The sequence below is a fragment of the Protopterus annectens genome, chromosome 5.part0, assembly GCF_019279795.1.
Source record: "Protopterus annectens isolate FY-2018-M chromosome 5.part0, PAN1.0, whole genome shotgun sequence".
Lineage (NCBI taxonomy): Eukaryota > Metazoa > Chordata > Ceratodontiformes > Protopteridae > Protopterus > Protopterus annectens.
Genome location: NC_056735.1, coordinates 1,712,559,879 through 1,712,584,818, shown reverse-complemented (window position 1 = coordinate 1,712,584,818; position 24,940 = coordinate 1,712,559,879). Strand labels below are relative to the sequence as shown.

Below are 24,940 nucleotides of genomic sequence, written 5' to 3'. Positions count from 1 at the left end.
TCCTAGGTGAAGGTAAAATGCTGCTTGAGGCTAGAGATATACCTGTCCAAGAGCTCAGTCATGTAAGTCTTCATATAGTCCAGAGAGCAATGTCTCAAGTCGTGCACACTAACATATGGACTATGAGTCATAACCGTACCTGTTGAGAGACTTTAGTGCATGTGTGATATGGCGTGTCTCATGATGGAATCACCTATGATTAGTATGTTTTTTTGTATTTGCCTTAAGCGCTTGACAGGTGAGAGACTGGTACGTGTGCCATTTGTGTTTGAGGGGGTCTCTGGTGTTTGGGTATTTTTCTGATGATGACCTCTGCATATGTAGGTATGTGTGATGTGGGTTTGGGTGGAGTAGGAGGTGAAGTGTGCATGCTGACAACCCACTCATTGTCATATGTAGTAACTGGTGTGTCAGAGCATGGACTTAAGGTTCTTAATGTAGTTGCATCTCTCGCATGTTGAGTTTGTGTGGACTAGAAGTAGAGTTAATAGCCAATTACTCAAAGAAAGTAAGAATATAATGGACCACAGTGCCAGTAGATGAAGTTATTTAATGAATAGCAAGTACACTTCTCCAGCGCCTCGGCCAAACAGCCTTTGATGGAGTTTAAAAACACATACGCATAATGCTTCTATTTATACCAAAAAATAAATGCTTCTGTTTATACCAAAAAACAAAATAAACAAGTTAATTTATAGCATCCATTTCCAATTTAGTTCCCTATTTAACCCTTTTGTGAACAAAGTACCAAATGTAACAATAAAAACTGTTGTTTACCGGGAAATTCCGACTGGACGCAGGTCCTTTTTCAGCAGATGCCCAGGAGAAAAGCTCTACATCATGTACATGATGAATAGAGATGCAAAGTTGCAGCAATAGTAAACAGCATTACAGGTTGTTGGCTCTAATACATTAACAAGATATTAATTATCAACAGTATATACAGTAAATGTTGCAAGTCGTTTATAGTATTAGTAACAAAGTTGTCAGACAATATTTTAAAGTATGTAAAGACGACTAGCTAATTCTGACTGGTTAGTCGTGGCGGTAGTATAGTTGGGTTAAGAGTCTAGGTGGGGGGGTGTTAGTCTGGATTAGGTCAAGGACAAAGCCAGTGCAAATTTCAGTGGAATTTGAGCGCAGTCTTGAAAAGGCTGCTGGAAAGGTAGAGTAGTTATAGAGGGTGGAAGATTGTTCCAAAGTTTAGATATGGTACATGAGTTTTTAGGTTTGATAACGGTGAGTTGATTTTTGTTGCTTGATCTTAGGGGCCTAGAGAAGTGGTAGGGTTGGAGAAGGGTTTGAAGGGAAGGGATGTTATGGGGTGGTTAGCCAGTTTAGTTCTTTAAGGGAGATACAATGACGGCTGCAGTATTGGGTTCCAGTGGCAAATTTAGCAATTTTGTTGTAACAAGCATCCAGTTTGTGTAGGTCTGTCTAAGGTTGGTAAGTATGGGGGCTGCATAGGGTGGAGATTAGCTGGGAATTGGCTATGGAGATTCAAACCACCTTGGTTAGGAATTGGCGGCTTCGATATAATGCACCAAGTTTCTTGGGAACTTTGTTTGTTGTGAGAGATATGTGGCTGTCAAATCTAAGTTTGTCTATTTCCACACGAGTAATTTTGTGTGTTCTGATGGAGAGGTGATTGTATTGTTTATGGCGAGAATGTTGAAGTGTGGGGCATTTTGGGTGGCTTTGTAAGGTTGGAACAGTAGAAGTTTTGTCTTACTTGGGTTGAGTAGGAACTGAGCATTGGAGCATAGCCAGCTTTCTACAGAAGAGAATGATTCCTGTGTGATTTTGTTGTAGTTCTGGTAGAGTGGGGGCAGAGCAGATGAGTAGTCATCTGCTTACTGTATAGGAGATGCTGTGTGGTGGCAGTATGCAAGTTGTTAGTGAAAAGTGAGAATAGCAGAGGGACAAGGATATAGATCCTTTGGGAACTCCGAGAGTAACTGGGAGGCGAGGTGATAGGTTATTATCCCAGATTACGGATTGTTGGCGTCCATGTAGATAGCTGTGGAACCAGTTGCAGGCTGATTGTGAGAAGGAGAGTAGTAGCATATGAGATACCATGTCAAAGGCCTTTGAGAGATCTAGCAATATGGCAGTAGAGAAGAGGCCATTGTTTTTGTGATGTATAGTGTTGGTGAAGGAGAGCAGAGTGGAGGAAGTGCTGTGATATGGCCTGAAACCATGTTTGGTTTTGGAAAGGAGATTATTAGCTAGGAGGTAGTTGGAGACCTGGGTGTTTGATACATTTTTCAAGTGTCTTGGAGAGGGGGGGGGAGGATAGCAATAGGGCGGTAATTGGAGAGGTCTGTGGAGGGGAGGGCCTTTGTGGAGGGGAATGATGTGGGATACTTTCTATATTGAGATTTAAACGCCACCTTAGGATGTAATATGAGCTAGAATTACACAAGTTAGGACTGTTATTATATTAGGTAGTAGTATGATTGTGTTGGATGTGGGAGGGGGGGTGACCTAGTGGTGTAGCCTAATTGGTGGTAATTAGGGGTGGAGTTAAGGCTAAGAATAAATGTAGAGGTACTGGGGGCAGGTGGGAAAGTGTCTAAATAGCCAAATTGTTTTTCCCTACTAGATTCTAATAACTCTTAACAATCTATAGACCTGATTTTCAGCTGTATCCTTTCTGGGTAGATACCTAGTTTGAAACGGACAAAAAGTGGTAGTTTAAGTACCTTTTTGCTTCTGTTTTACAAGTGTGCAATTCCAGTGTATCTACTGGGTTACCTTCTTTTCGCATAGAGCTTTATCTTGGTTTACTGATAACTAAAAAAAGTTTAACGGGGGAATGTTTTTACAGCTGATGGGAGTGGGGAGCAGTTACTGTCCCTAGTTGTGGGTAGAGCCAGTTATTTCTGCTTTATACCAGGTACTTCGGTTTGATTCTCAGCTAGAGCGTCTTCTGCGTGGAGACATGCGTGAATGGGCGTACCTTCGTTGAAGGTTGTGCGTCAGGCCTGGCAAGCCGGTACATAAAAATCCACTGCCAATCATTAGCGGACGGGAGTTCCGCTGTGGCGACCCCTAACCGGGAAAAGATGAAAGACACAAACAAACCAGGTACTTCCTACAGTAGCGGGCTGAGAGGGAAACGTAGCTAGACACCTAAAATAACTAACTTATTTTCTTAAAGTCCTTGTGGCTGGTTTCTTCACTGCAGATGAGGTCAATGGCCAAGGATTCAGCAAGTGGGGGACAGAGAGAACTCGTTCGCAGGGACAGTGGTCAAATGAGATATAGCATGAGCTGAAGGGAATGAGCAGCTGCTTAAAGACATACTTGGAACAGTTTTTACTCTTTCTATAATAGTACCTTTCAAATTTTTACTATCCTCACCATGACCGGTTATAAAACGTAGCCCCAAAGGGCTTTCTAACTTTTTATTCTTAATATTTATAAGATGTTCTAGATATCTAACTCAAAAACTTCGCTTAGTTTCACCCACATAAAATTAGTTACGTTCACATTTTAAAACATAAGCAATCCCTTCTGTTAAAAGTATCACAGGGAGAATGCATTTTGTCATTTATATAATGAAAATTTGGTGCAGTAAAATTACATATTGAACAGTGTCCACAAGGTTTCAATCCAAACTCGGAAATTGGTTAAGTAAACTGAGCATGTACAACCGTATCTTTGCTTCTACCTCTCTTATAAGAAAATACAGGTCTTTTGAGGCAAAAAAATCCAATAATACAAAATTTCAATTTTTTTTGTAAACATATTGTATGTAGTAACAAAAAATACTTTCTCAAAAACTTTACTACCTGCACTTCTAAATCTCTCATTATTCCTAATAGGAGCTGTGTAGCTCAAACCTTGGTTTAAACAATTTATGGCCATCTGCATAGAATCAATATGTAACCCCTCTTCTCAAACATTCCACAAGTTTAGGTATTTCCTTCAGAAAAAATTACTACAATTGTTAATCTACTAATGAGTAATGATTAATTATGTGGGAGTGCTCTGATCAAATGGGGGGGAGGTGACAACTTTTACCATCCATAAAATGATTAATGTTATTAAACTTGAAAAGAAATCCGTCGCTGCACCATAAAGGGCTGTCCTCCAGGCTAAAAACCAAAGTCTGTCACCAGGAACCCAGCAATAGAATGTCCAAGCACTGGATAAATCCAAAAATGTATTTATTACTGAACACCTTTATATATGCAAGTATTAATGGATAATAATAGTGGAAGAAATTTTTGAGACCTATTCAAATAGTATACATATAGCATATAGAAATTAACATACATCTAATTTTATTTTTATTTTTTATTTTTTACTTAACATATCTTGATTCACATTATCTATAGATGTATTTGTTTTATATCAATGAACAACTATTTACTGTGTGACAGGTTATTTTTATACGACAAGTTATTTTATGAAAAAAGGAAAGACTTGTATGTATATTTATACAAATGGTTTTAAGCATTCAGTTGGTTTGGAGCAACAGTTAACCAATTAATCAATTTAACTAATTAACCAATAGTGGCTAGCAATGCTTGTATATATAAGGTGTTCAATTTTTACTGAATTTGTGATTCTGATGAAGGTTATTATGTGATGACGAAAGCGCGCTCAATCACCAGTTTTAACTTTGTTTCGTGTTAGTTTGTGGTCTCTGTGACTATTATCGTAATAAATACATTTTTGGATTTATCCAGTGCTTGGACATTCTATTGCTGGGTTCCTGGTGACAGACTTTGGTTTTTAGCCTGGAGGACAGCCCTTTATGGTGCAGCGACGGATTTCTTTTCATCTTTTACAAGTGGTGGTGTGTGACGAGGTGTTTGAGGTTTAATGTTATTAAACTTCCCTATGGATACCAGTTTTAATACTCCATTTCCCCTAACATCCAAGAAAACATTTATTTCCACATTGTAAACCATCAAATGTTATGCCAAATCTAGTTTTCTGGAGATCCTGAACAAACGTCTCCACCATAGATCTTCCACCCTCACAAAGAAAAATCAAATCATCTGTGTATCGGTAGTATTTAATAATGTGGTGTTGAAAAAATGCATTTTGTAAAGATGTTGTTGTCTTTCGGCTTTTCCCGGTTAGGGGTCGCCATCGTAGAACTCCAGTCTGCTAATGATTGGCAGTAGATTTTCACGAACGCAGAGGTGCCAGCTATACGTTCAACCTTCAACGAAGGCATGTCCATTTATGCATGTCTTTCGAATGCCCAGCCAACTGCGGGGAGGACGTGCAGACTCTACGCAGAAGGAAGTCCCCGCACTCCAGCCGAGAATCGAATGGGAGAACCTCTTGCTGTGAGGAAACAACACTACTGCTGCACCACCGCGGAAGTCGCATTTTGTAAAGATAATCTGCCTCAAATAGCCCCATAAACAAATTGGCCTACATGGGGGCAAAATATGCCCCCATCGCTGTACCTTTAATCTGATGATACAAAGTAACATTAAATTAAAAATAGCTGTTCGTAAGGCAAAAATGCACCAAATCAATCAGATAATAAGCTAAAGGAGTGTCTCCTAAGAAGAATTATGAGTACTTCAATACCAAAATGGTGTGAAATATTCGTATGAAGATTCTTGACATCTATTACTATCCAATACTTTGATTCACTCCATTTGACAGATTTTACCTTATTTAAAAATCAAATGCATCTTTTACATAACAAGGCAATTTCTCTACTATTTGTAACAACTGGTCATGCAGTAAAATTCCTACATTATGTAGGAAGTAATTGCATGCAGAGACAAGTTTGTGTATCTTAGGAAGGCAGTACTACTTTGTCATAGTACAGCCTTCCATACAGAACTTTGTCTCTATATCTTTTGCAGTAAAGTATCCCAGTGTGTGACCTTTCTGAATCAAATCATCAAAATTGGCTAGGGCTACTTCATAATCACCCCAACTGACTTCTCTATACACTTCCTTATTTGCAAGGTTATCACAACATATTTTTAAATATTGTGCACTACTCATCACTACCACCATATTACCCTTATCTGATTGTTTAAAATTGCATCCTTTTTCAGTCCTAGATTTTAGTGCCAACCATTCATTCTTAGTTAAGTTGTAAGTGATGCACCCATTTCTGTTTTCTTTCAAAAGTGAAATATATGCTTTCTCTGAGAAATTCACCATGCTAGAAAATTGTTTTATAGTTTTTGAAAAAAGGAGGGATATATCTACTTAGATATTTAATCCTAGCTGTGTCTAAAACAGTATGCATTCTCACTTCTTTCCATTTCACAAAATGAATCGCAAGAAAAAAAAAAGTTTCTGTACTTTCATCCAAAGAGTCTCCACCCAAGTCTGTATTAATAGGAACATTAATAAAACCATCATTCACAAAATGACAAAGTGCAATTTCCTAACTAGTTTAAACACTTCACTTTGCAACACATGTAATCTAGGCATGACAGTAGGAATATATTTTAAACCAGAGTTTAAAACTGAAATTTCTACGTGTTAATACAGTTCCGGATAAATTAAGTTAACATATTTGTATCAACTTCTTCATTTACAATAAAAACTGTATTTGAAGTTGTTAAAAAGTTAGTACCATCTTTTTTTCTTTGCACACTACTGTTGCTGCTTCTCTCACACCGTTTCTGACTGTCCCCGTTGCTGGGTTCTCTGTTGCCATGAAAGTTATCTTCCATATAGTTCCATTGTGCTGGGGGTAATGGAGGAACGCCATTGCTTTCCTCTAGCTGTTCGGATGATATGTCCGCTGTCTCCAAAGGGGCGAAAAACGCCATGGCACTTCTTTCCCGTTCCTTTAGTAAAGGAGCACCCCCCCCCCGCCAAATCGGCTTTTTTATTGGTATTCATCTTAAAGGCGGGACCATTTGTATAGTCCTGCAAATCCCTTTGTAATCCTGGTAACTTTCCTGTCAATCAATTCTTATAGGAGTAGAGGGTTGTCTGTGAACATGAGGCAGTTGCTACACTGCCTCAGGATGCTCATGTCGACCAAGCTGGCTGGGGAAACTGTTGAAAGTTGTCCTTCCATAGTATTAGGTACATTTATGTGGTCAGGAAAAGAGATTGCACTTGGGAATGGCTACTGGGTGAGAGGTGTGTTGGTACCTCCTGAGGCTAGGCTTAGTGCTCCACCTGATAGTAGAGCAGGGCATTGAAAAACCTCTGGAGGACGTTAAGTGCTGAGGGAAAATTTAACGAACAGTACGTTTGCGTCTAAACCACCAACTGTGACCACTGCTACGCGGCAGTGCACAATGGTGTGCTACACGCAAAGTTCAAATGCAAGCTTTAAAAAAACGAGAGAACCCTTTTAACTCAAACTAGCTAATAAAGACACTGTCTCTGGGCACTATTACTGTTGCCCTCGATAATGTGGGACCCAGCTGGTACTATCCTCCCACAAGGGTGCAGACGTGCCTTCAGCTACAAGGATGACTTGAATTTGATGCTCAGAAGTTACAGAACAGACTCAGAAACAGCAAACCTGGAACTGGGCTATGCTACAGCTGAGCTTGTACATATACAGTAAAATGTAGGAAAAAACAGTTCAGACAATTCAAGAATGCAAATTAAATATGCAATGTAAGATCAAAAGCAGGCACTTACAGTTAGTTGGAAGCAACGGATGCTTCAGATCATTCAGTATCTCATTGAAGAGCAGGTTTTAGTGCTCAAGTGATATCAGTTTAGATTCAGCAAGTCTGAACCTAGCCTATGCTGTAAAATGCAGAAGTACTAGAAATTCAAAGTGCATAAAATCAGTCACAACAGCAAAAAACAATTTTAAATAAAGCATCAATTCACCAGCAGTTCCCAGCTTAGAAGGGTGTAGGTCATGCTGTCCTGCCACATGAGTAGACCACAAAACTTCCTAATGTAAAACTGGTTTTAGAGCACAGGTGCTTAAGTCAGAACTATGACACTTCAGAAGACTGGTACATTCGGCCTTCACCAGCAATTCCCAGCTCAGAATGGTGTAGGCCACATTCTTCCACCACAAGACTCTCTAGACCACAACCCTCCCAATGTAAAATAACTGGTTTGGAGTCCCAAGTGCTTAAACCAGAACCAAGACACTTTCAGAATAATGGACACAATGAGCCTTCAACAAGCAGTTCCCAGTTTTGAAGAGTGTAGACTATCCTCTCCTGCCACAAGTATTTAGACCATAAATCCTCCTAATGCAAAATTAGCTGGTTTGGAACCAAAGTGCTTAAACCAGCCCAGTAAGCCTTCACCTAGCAATTCCCAGCTCAGTAAGGTAGAGGCCACTGTATCCACCCATAAGAGTGTAGACCGCAGACCTTCTTAATGTAAAATAACTGGCTTGAAGCCCAAGTCCTTAAACTAAAACTGAGAGATTTAGAGATGCAAATACAGTAAAATCAACTGAAAAGTATTTTATAAATAGAAAGGAGGAAAATGGAAGATAATTCAAGGTTAAGAAAATGAGGGGTGGGCCTTCTCAAGTAGTCTCGCTCTACTCCGTAGAATGAACTGATGCGATAGGACTGGGAGGAGTATCCGATATCAAATTTATAGTAAGAGTGGGCATCTCAAAAGCCACCAAGTTTTAAGAACAGAACAGTTGGGTGAGTGGGTGGGAAAATGGAGACAGAATCGGAACAGAAAAAGGAAGTTTTAATGGTGGTTAGATGCCACAAAGCAAGTGGCAATGCCTTAACCATATATGTGTTGTAAAGGCCTTTATCAATGGGAGTGCTAACCTTCTCTCCTTATCTTGACCATCTAGTAGCCATTTTCATTTTCCATGCTGGGTAAGACTCATCCAGTACATCATTATTTCATACTTTGCATTATTTGTTTAACCTTTCTGTCAAATGCTGTATACAGTGTAGAACTTTTCTTGCCTAGTCAGACTATCCTGGTCAATAAACATATATAAAAAAGACCCTCAATCCTAAAAAGGCTTGAGTGTCAACTCTTAATATTTCTACGGCCTTTCGAAGAGGGTACCTTTCTTCTGAAGAATCCCATGGGGGGGGGGGGTCCAGTTCCACTCTGGAATTTTTATTTCATATTAAGAAGTGCTCTTCCCACCCCTGTTCTGGCTTTTGCTTTGAGTAAATAAAAGCTTTTGTTCTGGAAGACTTTATAGAGGTCAGTACCTCCATCAGATGAATTTCTAGGTTAAAAACTATTTTCTGTGAACCCACAACATCCTGCCTTTCATTTAAAAAAAAAAGGTTCCTCAAAGCTGGATCTACCCTCTTTTTTTTTTAATAAATCCAGTTTCAATCACTGTGTGCTGTATAAAATACCTGCCATTTATCTGTCTCCCAAATCTCAGAGGCTTAGTTTTTAATATATTTATTAGCGTCTTATTTTCTTGTGACCAAATGGTCTATTTAGTTCTTGTCTGCAAAACAATTTGACCATGTGCACAGAATAACTTGACTGTCTGTAACAGTAGTCCTCATTTTACCTATTTTCAAGTAATCTGCATGTGGACTGCAGTACACCTTCAGATGGAAAATATAGACCTGTAAGAGGCAGCCTAATCCAGTGTGGGGCCTAGGACAGACCCCTTTGGGACATTCTGGCTTTACCCTAGAATTTCACCTATCCAGTTGCTCTATACTTGACATGCCATGTTTATAAGCAGTGTAGCTAGCTATCTTGTCAAGATTATGTTAATATCTAGTTGTAATTTTGATAGTTTTGTACATGACCTTATCAAAGGCCAAAGTTTATAATTGCAGCAAAAAATTTTCAGTTATTGTGGAAAGCCATGGTACAGGCAGTTATAGATTCTGTTTCCACACGAACATGCGGATATGTGGTTTCGGGCCCCATCTTTCCCATTTCTGACAAGTTATCCAAAATAACCTGCTCTATTATTTTTTCACAACAAGAATGCTAACTTGAGTTTTATATAACTGTTGAGTTTGTCCTATTCCCCTTTTCCTTTAAAGACTCCTCAAGATTGAATACTTGTTAAAGCAAACTCCACCATACTTAAACAACCAGTGAATAACCGATATATGGCACCTCCCTTGCTTTGTTTGGGGGGCCAGTTTGCTTAACTTTTTTCAATCCAACCTAATTTAATTTTAGTATATGAAGTTAAGTTGTGCAACTAACATGAAAGTATCACTCCTTTATGAAGTCAGACTGTTCATGCAATTTTAATCTCTCTCTAATTTGTTGTGTTTGAGAATAAATTTTATAATGTACATGCAATTTATTGATTATATATCTCTATAGGTATGCAGAATGTGGCAGCAGTAAAATAGATTCCTACCGTGGGTAAATTTAGCATTACCCACACCCAGGCGTGGGTTATTGCTATATTATTCTAGTCTGTTTCTGGTAAATTTTAAGTCTCCACCTACTTTGCTGTGTTTCATACAAGAAATGTATGAATTCCTCTAGGTCATCAGCACTTGACTTTGGTGTTCTATGCACTCCTGTTGTAATCTGATCCAGAGTTGTCTTTGTTGTCACAGTTTAAACAAATCTACAGTATTTCTAGTGTCATAAAATATGTAATAATCAGAAGTCTCATAATCTTAAATCATGTTAAGGTGTTATGATGGGGAATAAAAACAGCTCCATATTTCCTTACATTAAGGCATTCTAAGACCCAACTGTGTCTTTTGACTGGCTACTTTTTCATCTGCCAGTGGGGTGTTAATCAAATATTGTAAGCTGTGCCTTCTAATGGGAAGGAAGAGTACTATATTTCTTGGCATTCAGTTTCAGCCCATTATCCATCCATCAGATGGCGTACTTGTGTACCCTTCAAAAAGAGTTTACAGATCTTCGGGGGTCTTGTCAGCTGTATGCTGTTTGCAGTCATTGTCATGTTGTCTGGATCCATAGAGGAAGTGTTTTTGGTCTTAGCACCTTAAAGTATAATGTGTTGGTTCATGTTGAACTGGGGAGCAGTGATTCTAGGATGATTGAAGTAGAGGGGGACATTTCAGGTGAGAAGTTAGTACACTTATTTGGTAGTATAGTCACCATGTCACTGGGATTGGAGTGGGGTAGCGTCATGGAAGAGGTCAGAGCTCTGAGTTTTCTCACATAGCTACAGAATGACTTACAGTTGTCCTTTGCTTTGAATATTATACTGTCTTCATTAGATCCTTTTGTTAGCCCTTGTAGTGTTTCATTTTTTTTGGTGATGGTATAAAAAAATATCATCTGACCTGAGTTCTAGTTTTTACAGTGTGTTTTATGGAGAGTTTTTTCCATCTTGTTATAAGGTTTTATTTTTGTTGACTGACCACTAGGGGTTATTTTTAATTTCTTGTATGTTATTTTATTGGGACTGCAAGATTAATGTATTTCTTTTAAATGGGCATAAAAATCCTTAGTGTAGCTGGCTACAGATTCATTGTCAATTATGGTAATGTGGTTAAATTTTGAGAACTCATTATGTTGTGTAAGGGTCACCTTCTTTTTTTTATTTTTATAGACTGTATAAGGGGAGGTAAATGTCAAAAGTTGGTGGTCCTACTTGACGGTGATGGAGAGTCTGTGGGGCTGGAGTAAATAAATGCCGTATTTGTGAAACCCAGATCCAGAATGTTATGGCTTCTAGTGTGTGCGCCTGGATAATTTTATTTAGGGAGTTCCTCTTTGTCTGGTCTTAACCTCCAGTCTATGGAGGCATGGTTGAAGTCACTGAGGCTTAGAGCTGTTGTTTATAGCAACCTCTTCTAAAGCTACCGGGAATTGAGCATTGTCATCTAGTGAAGCAAACATGCAGGATGTGTAGCAGGCTGTAAAGCTGGAAGTTGACTACCATAGAAAGCTGAAGTTATAAGAGCTTTCTGTTCTGGTTTCTGGGTACCAGTCTGGATGGAAAATGTTGCTGATGAATATAGAGGCTCTAGTGCAGCTTCCCAGGGTCTGCAGGCATGGTAGGCACATAACCCAGGTATAGTGGGGGTGCTGTCTTTATATTTAAGCTATTTCTCTGTAACCACACAAACGTGGTAATGTTCCACATGCAGAATCCCCTCACTGTTGGGAAATTTAAGACTCGTAGAATTTAAATGCCATCTTAATGTTGTCTGGTTTTGGATTTCATGGATTTGGTAGGTTGGGATCTTTGTTTGATAAACTTTGACTGAAAATAGATACTATGAGGGGCAGCAGGGGCTTTTCTAGTTGTGTAAAATCTCTTGAATAGAGCTGCATGCCATTCTCAAAGCAAGTTGGGCTGCCTACTACTCTTTCCCCAGACAGAAGCATACTAGAGCCACCTTGAATGATGGCCACTTTTTTAAACTAGTTGCCATAGCCAATTATCTTGTCTTTTTCATGTTTGCATCATTCTCTGTGGTGGAAGTATACCTTTCAGTACCACTGTCTTATCCGTATCCAGCACATTTAGCAATGCCAATAGTGTTCTCTGCATAATCTTCAGGGCTCTAGGCACCAAGTTGTTTACCCTCCACATGGAGATGTACTATGTCATAGGTGTGCTTGTCTGGGGTAATTGTTCTTGGGCCTTGTAATGTCTGCTTTCCTGGCTCCTGAAAGGCAGTTCACTGTTAGCCAATATTTGCTCACCCTGGTGAGTGGAGAATCTGTGTGTCTGACAGTATAGTCGCCAGTCACCTAACAAGTTTTGGAGTAAAGAGTAAACAGACATGCATTTTTGTTTGGACTACTTTTAGAGGTTGAATCCCATTTGAAGATGCAGTTCCAGCATCTGTCTGTCAGATGTTTGAATAAAGATGCAGTTACTCTAAGATGCAACATACTGCTATTTCTGACTTTCATTAAATTTTTGATCCCCCCCCCCCCGAGTTATGCTGTAGAATTGGAATTGCCTAGAAGTAGTAAAGCCTTGCTGAGTCTAATTACGGTGGCTGCCAAAAAAGTAATTACTAGAAAATGGAAATCAAAGTGTAGACCAACTTTACTAGAAGTAGTGACTATAGTAACAGAGATGAAACAATTGGAATTGAGATCTTTAGACAAGGGAAGGAGCAAACTACTTTAGGAAAAAATGGGAATTGTGGGAACAATATATGCAGAGCAGGAAAGCTGTTTGAGGCAGGATTTGAATGAGCTGTATAATGCTTAACTGACAATGACTGGATGGTTTTATAAGTGATTTATAATGTTTACAACTAATTTTGCTTCAGTTGTCTGTGATGTAAACTGTAAAGTGATATAATTTTGTATGTTTTTTCATTTATATAAATGTAAGATTGCCTTTTTTATATGTATAAATTTAATAAAGATGTTTGGGGGGGATTCCTATCCCAATTACCTACTCTTCCTTTTGAACCACCTGTTGTAGCAGAGTTTAAATGAGTATTCCAGAGAAAATCGTTTCTTATTGCCATCGCTTTAGCTAGAAGAGCATGGTCGGTCCTCCATGTTTAATTTTCTGCAAGCATAACGGTGTCATTACAAACAAGATTGTAATTGTGGACTAGCTTGTTATTTCTGCCTACGTTAGCCAATGAGATAATCCTCAAACTATCAGCTTGCTTGTTTTCTTTCCCAATTCCTGTAGGGCCGAATATTTGTTATATAATGTGGATATTTACAAATGTCTCTTATGAGTAGGACCAAATCTGTCAAAGTGTCTTCCTTGTACCCTTTTTCCAATTAAAAAATATGCATTCTAACATTTCTAAAATTACTTTATTCAGACTGTTGCATTACATTTTTTTTAGACAAATGCAGTAAACCTTTTGTGCCTAGAGTTCACAAGGGTAGTAGTTATCTTTCAGGCATTTGTCAAAAACTGCTTTCATATCGTATGCTTTTTGCCTCCCATGCCTGCTGTCCTTCACAACTCTTCTTATTCAGACATTACACTGTTCAAGAGAAGCCATCCTCTAGGCAGCCATGAAGGTACTTTATGCTCTTGCAGGCATACCAAGAGTGAAAGCATTTTTATTTTATGGATTACCCCTTTCCCTTGTGGTGATTTGAACACTTGTGTCAGTTGATCTACGGACTTTTGTAAGATGGTACAAGTTGGATATGATCTCTTTCCGTCAGGGTCACTGTTGTTGGGGTTATATTCCTATGAAGGTGATGATCCAGGAGGCTGTTTTGGACTCTTACCTACTGCTGAAGGAAAGTTGTGTGCTTATGGGTCCATGTTTGTCAACATACCGCTCTCCTTTCCTCTGCGTCATAACTGGCATACTGTGTTTAATTTTTTTTGTTTCTAATGCACAGAGATCTGGGGTGGATGTTAGTTGTGAGAACGTGTATAAAAGGGGGGAGGGTTAGTACTAGTGTGGGAAAGCTACAAATAGTGTTCCCTAAATTTCTACATCTTTAATCCTACTTGTGCCAAAAGCTGGACTTGCTTAATCAGATGTATGTAAACTTTCATCTGTGTAGCTAATTTGGTCAAAGCATTTTTTAATGGAAGTTGTAAAATTATTTTGCAGGTTCGATGCTGGCATGTAACTTGACAGTTGATACCAAACATACGGTGTCGTCATATGTGGTCAGGAACATGACATCTGCTATGTTTAAGATACCTTCTCCCCTCCTAAACTTATGAACACAAAAAAATGATTTACTCTAGGCCCACCTCCTCAGAGATGCTAAAAACAGCTTGAGATCAGCAAGCCTACATCCCACAGTTATACAGCCACTTCTTGCATGCAAGCCTCAATTTGTCGGAGAACAGGTGGCCAAACAGGGCCAACTACATCCCCCAGGGTAAATGATGTGGTAGAGCCACACATTCTCATGCCCCTGCCCAGCTGTTCTGGTGTCTGAGGTAGTAATCTGTCATCTAGGACCCAATGATGAATTTATCCCTGCATGCTACATAGTTGTTAAGATTTTCCAGTTTAAACAGTAATTGCAGCAACAGGAAAATGGTGAGAGCTGAAGTGAGTGTAGATCAAGTAAACAAACCTGCAAAATTTAACTTGCCAGAAGATTCTATGGTTGCAAGTCCCTGGGATAGTAATCTAAATGGCCTCAACATGATCGCAGTGGGTAATGGGTGGGAATTAAGAAAAAAAGAGAGAGAGAGGTACAACCAAAGCACTAAAAGAGAAACTGCAGCATGGGACCTCTTACAGATGCAACCACATTGTCTTTCGGCTTTTCCTGGTTAGGGGTCGCCACAGTGGAACACCGGTCCGCTAATGATTAGCAGTAGATTTTTACATGCTGGCTTGCCGGGCCTAACACACAACCTTCAACGAAGGAACGCCCAATCACGCATGTCGACACACAGAAGACGGTCTGGGAATCGAACGTGCAATGTCTATGTGACAAAAGAAATCTGAAGAAGGGTCCTTTAGTTGTGAAGCATTATGGGTCAAAGGTGAGGTAGCCTAGGAAAGGTTTTAGATGCCAAGTTGTCAAAGTCCTGCTGATATACCAAAATGTAGCTGTCAATCCAGAGCTATTGTAGAAGCAAGTATGCAATTTTACTTTCACTAGAGAAGGTGTTTGCTTTGCTTTACCATTGATTCTATTCATGTGTTCTCTTGCAACTCCATCACATTAACAGAACGGGGGCATGGTATGCAATTTTACTTTCACTAGAGAAGGTGTTTGCTTTGCTTTACCATTGATTCTATTCATGTGTTCTGTTAATGTGATGGAGTTGCAAGAGAACGGGGGCATTCATAATGTAGAAGGCTAAGTAGAGGTCACCCTCTGAAGCCTATGCAGCCACTGGGGGTTTTAGTCTAGTAGTGTAGCTAATAGTACAAGGAGTTGATCTCGAGTCACTTGGTCACTTGAATTGATTTAGGTGCTTGGCGAGAATTATGTTCACTGATGGGCCTAAATAACGGAGGAGTAAAGTGAACCTATAACTTTATAATCCTTTATAATAAAACCTTGAAGGAGATGTTGAGTGAGATTGGATACTCTTCTACCACAACAAGGGCATACTAGTGAAAGGAGAGTTTTTGTCTACTGAGGTACCAAAGTCTCCGCTGACTGGGTTAAATTAAGTGGCAAATTGCCTATATGGTATAAGGTGGTGATGCTAAATTTATGAAAGGAAACTGTGCTGTATTTCTTGGCTTTGAGGTTAAATCAATGACTGGCGTCCCAAATATTTGTCTAATCTTTGCTTGAAAGATTTGTGTATCAGAATGGGATTTGAACCCCCCAAGTTTTTATTCATCAGCCGTCTTCGCCATTGTTAATTAATATCAGCATGCAAGTCAGAGAAGTGCTTGCTAGAGTAAGGGTTTCAGGACAGATTCCCATGGCACACCACTTGTGACATTCTTCTGTCTAGTTCAACCCCCCCCCCAGCCTTAAAATTCTAGGTAATATAGAATCATATGCAAGTACTAGTGTAGCTGCCTTTGCAGGCAATTTTAAGTGTAGCCAATTTCTCTTTTGGTGCTTGAATTAACTAACTTGTTCCATTTGGTGTTGGATTAGCCTTGCTATTCCATCACTACTGTATTACTCCTAGTCAGAATAACTGGGATCATACCATAGGTAATTTTGTACTGCGGTGGTGGTGCTGCGTTAGCATTGTCGCCTCACAGTAAGACGTCCTGTTCGATTCTCAGCTAAAGCGTCTTCTGTGTGGAGACCTGTGTGAATAGGCGTACCTTCGTTGAAGGTTGTGCGTCAGGGCTGGCAACTCTGTACGTAAAAATCTTCTGCCAATCATTAGCGGACTGGAGTTCCGCTGTGGCAACCCCTAACCGGGAAAAACCGAAAGGTACAACAACATACCATAAGTAATTTTGAGGGGACATCCATGCGATGAAGCATTTAGGAGCTACCTCTGCCTGTTAGTAGTACTTCCATCCATAGATCCAAGTCACGGTTGAATATGGACAGGGATGAGCTTTGGTTACATGGATGGGGTGGCTGTTCCAGAGCAGCAGTATTCTCTGTGAGATGTACCTGTCCCTCCAAACTGTTCTGTTGATGCCGCAGAAGACATTTTAATTTACTAGAATGAGTATTTCTGATGCCATTTGACTTGCTGATGTGCAGTAAATCATTAGTATTTGGTCGGAGGATGTCTTGTATGCCAGGCACAGGTTACCTCTTGGCAGTCTGTAGGATACAGATTATAGTGACAAGGCTTTGAAGTGGGCTATGTAGGAAATATTGTGTATCCTTTAAGGTATCTCTGTGGGTATTGCAGTTGTTTCATGCATTATGTAAGATACATGCCAAAGGGAGCATTATACTCAATGACTGGCCTAATAAGGGCTAAGTAAAGGATGAGAATGACATCCCTAGATCCCTTTTTGTTTATAAGCTGTGCATTGTAGAAAGACTCTTTCATACCACAATGGACACATGATGGTTGAAATTTAGGTCACTGTCTGTATAAATTCCCAAATCCCGAATAACTGCGTAAACTGTTGGGGATGTATTGTCAATGTGGCAGTTCCCTGTGGTAGATGACTTCCCAAAGGATATGATGTACTTTTTGGCGTTTATGTTCAGTGCATAATTTTTGGTATGAGTTACTTATTTAGAAAGAACCTTTCTGTAGTATGGCCAAGTCATTTAGGGATTCAGTGACTCCTAGCTTGCAGTCATCTGTAAACTTAGCCAGAGCCCTTTGGCATTCGCTTTTACTTTAGAGAAGTAGATGCCAAATGAGAGGTCCCAGCACAGAACTTTGGGGGGACTGCACTGGAGACTGGCCTCGTTGTGGAGGTAGCCATCCTCTGTTTTGATTTCTTCCAGTGGTGACATGGGGGTTATTCCCAATTTATTCAGCTTTTCTAGTATTTCTCCGTTTGTGATTGTGTTGGAAGCTTTGGCCAGGTTGAGGTATGCTGTGTGTACCATTTTATTTTCATCCATTGCTTTTGTGTAATTTTCAAAACAAAAATGTACACCAGGTTGAGTAAACCTGCCCTGCCCTTGAGCAATCCAAACTGAGACAGGTCCAATGTTCCCTGTGTCCTTATTGATTAGATCTATGATATGTCCTTCATGACTTTGCATATGAGGCTGTGAACAAACCATCAGGCAGCAGATTGACTTGAAATGTCAGTAATCCCAGCATGCTTGACTTGAAATGTCAGTAATCCCAGCATGTTTGATAGTATCTGAGGTCTTGAAGGTCAAGGAAGGCAGGGTAGACTGTATGCCCTATGTGCGTGGCTTCTGTAACTTTTCAAGAACATAACTTAAGTTGAACAGATGAAACTGGTATGCATCCAAGGATACAAGGTCACCTACATCCTTTATTAGCTCTTCTGTAATATGATTTTTTTCACTGTTGCAGTATTCTATACATTTGAGAGATCCTGCTGAGGATAGCTTAATGTCTGGCCAGCATACCAAAGCATTTACACCTTCCAGGTACTGTGCATCAGATGTATGCCCTATGTGCAAGGTGTAAGGTACATTAAGTGACGTGTGAGCGTCAAAACCTCAGAACTTTACTGCCAGTCCAATCACTACATTGAATTTGGTCTGCCAGATGTTCGCCATGTTTGTTCAGCTTCCTAGCCTTGGGATCTCTTCCTTCCTTTTTCTTTTTTTGGGTTTTATCCCTTTTATATGTTATCCAGGATGAGAAAATATGAGTGCGGGAGGGTAGAGCAGATTCCTCCGAGAGAGAGAGAGAGAGAGAGACATAAGCAGCGTCTTTCTTTGGTGTTATGTATGATCATACTCTGAGATCTGTCAAGCATTTGTCCCCAAGACACTTTGCAGTCGTTTCTTGTCCTTTTCCATTTATTTGGAGAACCGGTATATGAAATTGTTGGCTGTGAGTACCATGGTCTCGGACTCCTCCCATCCTGATGTTCAGCCACCCATTAAGAAAAAGGCCAAAATGGTGCATACTAATCCTATGGCTGTCCCAGCCTCCTCCAGATGTCTTAATTTGAGGATTGTTCACTGTCTATGAAAACTCTCTGCTGTGACCCAGTTGGAGGCTGACATGGGGCTGCCTTTACCACACAGCTACCAAGGCTGTTCCCACGTATACTGCAGATATGGAGGGGGAACCTCTGCCGATTTTATATTGAAGTTACCTAGGGGGTTCCCCAGATACTTGTTTGAGAAGAGGTGCCTGCTACTCTCATTGAATCTAGGCAGGAGTCTGAACCTCATAGATTTGTTAAAGCTGATGTTCCTGTATAAAAGAAGCAGAAGTCCAAGCAATGTGGCCTTTGTGGCTAAGGATCCACACAAGGAATGGCAGGAGTTTACTCGGGGATTTTTCAACTTTGTTGTGGACCTAAAGCCTCCTCAAGTATTCTGTTCCTACTTGTGTTCCTTGGTCTTCTGCTCCTTCAAAACATCCTAGGGAATCTGATTCCTCTTAAGGGGTGGATTTATACTGAGGAGTCATTGGTGTACTCTTAGGTACACTGCCTTCTTTCCTTGGTCAAAGGAAGAGGATTCTTTTTCGCCCTTTTCTACTATGGAGGAATTGTCCTTTGGGCACACTAGTTCCTATGATGGAACACTTTTTTTTTTTTTTAGTGGTATTGTTCGCAGGTTTCTCACATTCAAAAGAAGTACTATGAACTCCTGCAAATAGATTATCATAGGCCTTCTGCTTGTCCTCCAGTTTTGAATGCCCTTCTGGACACTTTTTTTATTTTCAGCTTCTCAGGCTCCTGAATCTCATTCTTCTGTCTTGAGAGGCCTGACTGGTTCTATAAAGTTTCGGAATCCTAAGTTTTTGTGTAAAAAAAAAAAATAAATAAATAAATAAAATAAAAAAAAAATTAAAAAAAAAAACCCTACCTCTATTCATCTGTTATTTCTGTGGTTACTGATACGCCATCTCTGAATATGACATTTGTGCTGTGAAGAGTTATGGGGAAAAGGGTGTACATTTATGCTACCTTAGCTTTCTGTGCTAGTAACTACCAAACCAATATGACTAGATATGTGTTGGCTGTTCTTTCTCAACTGGATGGCATTCTGACTGAAATGCTCGACTCTGAGGCAAAGACTTCTGCCTTTTTCCCTCCTTGAGCACTGCTTCTCAGGTGGCTTGCCATTCTATTAAATGCTACTATGATGCTGCCCACGCCTCCTCTAGGACTACTGCATCTGGATCCGTGATGAGAAGATATTCTTGGTTATAGCTACCAGCTCTTCTGAGGACATGAAGGCTAAATTACTGGATTCTCCTTTGGACAGGCAGTCTTTTTGGCACTGCAGCTGCGGAGATCTGTAAGCCCCTACAAGTCAATGGTAAAGATGTCCTTCATGGATGCATCTGCAGTCATAACAACTGGGTTGTCCTGTCGTCAGGCAGCCCTTCAGTCGGCCGGATTCCAAAGTCCGGGTCCGGCTTCGGCTGATGTCGCACTCCACCCGACGTCATCTCTGTTGGTCTTCGGGTATAAAAGCATCAGCCGACGCCATTTTCCTCAGTCTTTCTTGCCGCGTGGCGCCCGAAGCAGAAGCTGTTCGCAAGTGCCGGTCGGTCGGATCCAGAGATTACTTCTACCGAATACTACTTCAAGACTTCTAAAGCTAAGTACCCGTTGGGGACTCTTTCTTGCCTCAGCCGATGTCAGAAAAAGTTAACAATTGTTTAACCTGTGGGAAACAAATACCTCATAAAGATTTCCACTCTTACTGTCTGCCTTGTTTAGGCCCAGCCCACGACGTAGCAGCCTGTTCGGCCTGTGCTTCTTTCAACCGACGACGCTTAGGCGTCGGTCGGAGTTTGCAGAACAGTTTTTCGGTTCTGATTTTGCGTACATTATGCCGTCGGATCCTCCGACTACCCAATCTACCAAAAGCAAAGATAAAGACCGACACTTTCGCGGTCCGCGGTTTCGGCGAAACCATGGTTAAGCAAATCATGAGTGTCTCGGTTTCGGCCGAAACCGAGAAAACTGATCTAAGTATAGCTGAACCTATTCCTACAACTGAGGCCCCTGCTACAACTCTTGAATCGACCTCAGAAATTTTACCCACTACGGTGGTTGACTTATCAGACACCATCCCCTTGGATGTCTCTACCCCAGCACGTGGTGCTGCTAGGCCTCCAGCAGCCATGTCCATTAAGGCCTTCGCCAGGGCTAAAGCAGCCAAGACTACTAAAACAGTGCCTGTTAAACGCACCACATCCAGGCCCTCTTCTAGTTCCCAAATGCTTACTTTGGCAGAAGATTTAATTTCTTTAATCAGAGGTTCTCAATCTCACCCAGATAGGGCCTCTCAGCCCCAGAGAAGAGACCTAGGACAGAGCCCCTGAGCCAGTGTCCTCTGATGAATCTGCTGATGAATCAGACATAACTGACCAGCCAGAGGCTCCCTTCTCCAATTTTGAAGATTCTGATGCTGAAGAATCCATTCCAGCTGCTTCCCCACCAGAAGAATTCTCCTTTGGGGAAACCTTGCATGCCATGCGAGAACAGTTCCAATGGCAGCAACAGGATTTTTCAGACTCCAGAAAAGACTTAGGACCTTTCTGCACCTCCCACAGCACAGGCCCTTAGCTATACCTCCTGTTCTCTCTGTGGTGGATGATGCTTTCAATGATGTTTGCTCCGCTCCAGATTCTTTACCCCAGCCCCTGCCAAACCAGACAGATTTTACAGGGTACCAGATACTCATCACCACCTTTACAAGGCCCCACTTGCAGACCCAGAAACTATATCCCAGGGTCCCAAGGTAGTAGTCGCGACCATAGCTAAAAACCCTACTCCTTCTGAAAGGGAAGCAAGGTCATTAGACAGATGGGGTAAAAAGGTCTACACTTCAGCTACTCTCTCAGCTAGAGCTTTAAACTGTCAGTTTCACATGATACAATACCAAGAGTTTATGCTTGATCAGTTAACTAAAAAACTAACCACTGATGAAGCTCTTGATAAGAAATATGTATTAGAGATGGTAAATAACATACAACAGGTTAGCAACCATTCCTTAAAATGTGGCTATGATGCACTGGAGGCTTCATTTAGATCAGCCATGACAGGCACAGTGATAAGAAGGCATGCATGGCTAAAGGAACAAGCTTTACCGGATCATGTTAAAGCTAAGCTGCTAGATGCTCCTATGGACAAGACAAGTTTGTTTGGTACACCTGCCCAGCAGGTTATGAAGAAAATGGAAGAAAAGGCAAAATCTGTTCAAACTGTTAAAGATTTCTTGCAGGTTCAACCCCAAGGTTTAGCAGGAACTGGCCTGCCAAAAATTGGTCCTTTCCTGACTCCACAAAATTTCAAAGGGGCAGGAATAGACGTTCCAGAGGCAGAAACCAATCCAGAGGAGGTGCCTACAGAGGACGACAGTGGCAAGGTAACAACAGAGGCACAGACACAGCCACTGCCACTACATCAGCACAACCACAGTGACTTAACCCTAAATCCGCCTACCAGGAACAAATAGCAGCTCCTCTAGGCGGAAAGTTAACCTTATTTTCAAGGAACTGGCACTGCATAACAAAAGACAAGTGGATTTTACAAACCATAGATCAAGGTTACCGGTTTCACTTCCACACTTTACCAGTCAAAAGAGGAATGCCAAATCTACCTCCAAATCAAAAAACAGAGGCTCTACGCCAGATAATGGAGTTAGCAAACATGAGAGCTGTGGAAAGAGTGCCAACAGCAGAGCAAGGAAAGGGGTTCTATTCCAGACTATTCCTAGTTCCAAGAAAGGAAAAAAATTGGAGACCAATTCTCGACCTGTCCACCTTAAATACATACATCATTGTCCCAAATTTCAAAATGCTGACACTACAGCAGCTTCTTCCCATGCTGGGCAAGGAGTCTTGGCTGGTAACTCTAGATCTCAAGGAGGCATACCTGCACGTCCCCATTCGACCAATCTGCAGAAGATACCTCAGATTTCTTGCAGGATCAGAGCACTATCAATTCTCAGCATTGCCCTTTGGCTTATCTACTGCGCCCAGAGTATTCACAAAATGCCTGGCATCAGTAATCGCCCATTGCAGACTACAGGGAATTCAAATTTACCCATACCTGGACGACTGCCTGCTACAAGGGGACAACAAAAGCAAGCTGACAACAGATTTACAAAGGGTCATTTACTTGCTACAAGCACTGGGATACACAGTCAATTTACAAAAGTCAAGGCTGATACCATCCCAAACAAGGACATTCTTGGGCGGAATTGGACACAGTAAAGCAAGTGGCATTGCTGACTACAGAAAAACAAAAGAACTTCCTCTTTACTTCTTGGCACTAACAAAACTGAACAAGTTAACCGCAAGAAAAGTACTGCAGGCCTTGGGCTTCATGGCATCATGCATAATCTTGGTTCCATTTGCCAGACTACATATGAGAAAACTACAGTGGTACCTAAAGAATTTATGGTCCCAACACAGACACAGTCTAGAAACAGAAATCCCACTAATTCCATGCTTAAAACAGGAGTTCCTATGGTGGGCTCAGGCATGCCAGTCAAACCCAGGCCTACCCTTTCGCAGATGTCAAGCAAGCCAGACCATCACAACAGACGCTTCAGACCTAGGATGGGGCCCACATGCTGGACAAATGCGTGCAAGGATTGTGGACACAGGATCAACTTCACCTGCACATCAACCTAAAAGAAATGCTGGCAGTAAAACTGGCAATCCAAAAGTTCAAACCATTTCTCAAGGAGGGCCAGTTGATGATAAGGACAGACAACACCACAGTCATGTGGTACATCAACAAACAGGGAGGCACTCATTCATACCCCTATGCAGAATGACCTTGGAGCTGTGGACCCTGGCACTCAGCTACAACATCCAGTTACAGGCAATATTTGTACCGGGGAAAGACAATACTCTAGCAGACATATTAAGCAGAACCACTTCGGATGCCCACGAATGGAAGCTGCACCCGGACATCTTCAAGACCATCTCAAAGAAATGGGGAATGCCACAGATAGACCTATTCGCATCACCTCTCAATCACCAGCTCAAAAATTCTGCACAAGGACATTCCACCCACTAGCATGGAAAGTGGATTCGCTCTCCTTCAACTGGAAAGGCCTAACAGCATATGCATTCCCACCTCTTCCTTTGATACACAAGGTACTACTGAAAATCAAGGAAGAACGTCCAAGGATAATCCTGATAGCTCCGAACTGGCCAAGACAACACTGGTACCCACTACTGAGGAGCATGTCTCGAACAATATGTGGCCAATACCCTGATGCCTTTGATGTTAACTCAGAACAACTACAGCATCATACATCCAAACCTAAAAGCGTTGCAACTAACTGCATGGAACATCACATAGCAGCAACTAATCCAGAACTTTCCCAAAGAGTAAAAGACATTATTCTTGAAGCACGCAGACCTTCAACAAGAAGGAACTATGCTGGAAAATGGAAAAGGTTTGTCATCTGGAGTACAGAAAGAGGAAAAGATGTGTCAAACATAGATATGCCTAACATTCTGGAGTATCTGGCCGAACTTCTTCATTCAGGCCTGTCCTACTCCTCCATCAAGATACATGCATCAGCTATTTCAGCAGAATACAGCTTTGATCCACCTGTTTTTTCGCACCCTTTGCTCAGGCAGTTCCTCAGAGGAATCAAGAATGTAAAACCTCCAAGGAAACCACCATTACCAGCTTGGGATTTGAACTTTGTGCTAGAAAAATTGACACTATCACCCTTTGAACCAGCAGCAACAGCAGACCTACAACACCTGTCATGGAAAACTGCTTTCCTACTGGCAATCACTTCAGCAAGGAGGGTTTCAGAACTACAGGCCTTAATGGCAGTGCAACCCTTCCTAATCTTCCACCAAGATAGTGTCCATGAGGACTAATCCTACATTTATGCCCAAGGTGGTATCCAGAGTGTCTTTAAACCAGGCAATCCACCTACCTACCTTCTTTCCCAACCCACAAAACAGAGGGGAAAGAATACTGCATACCTTGGATGTACATAGACAGCTACGCTACTACTTGGACAGAACAAAAAATAGCAGAAAGACTGACCAACTTTTGTAGCCTATGCAACAGGAAGGGAAGGAAAAGCTATTTCCAAACAGACAATCTCCAAATGGATAGGAAATTGCATA

At 41.0% G+C, this 24,940-nt stretch overlaps 1 protein-coding gene and 1 pseudogene across 2 annotated transcripts in view; one reads left to right on the top strand and one right to left on the bottom strand.

The window, feature by feature from the left end:
• Nucleotides 1-24,940, top strand: part of GSK3B (glycogen synthase kinase 3 beta) — a 1,987,846-nt gene that overhangs the window by 17,129 nt on the left and 1,945,777 nt on the right. The window lies entirely within an intron of this gene.
• LOC122803046 lies at nucleotides 8,643-8,748 on the bottom strand (annotated as a pseudogene).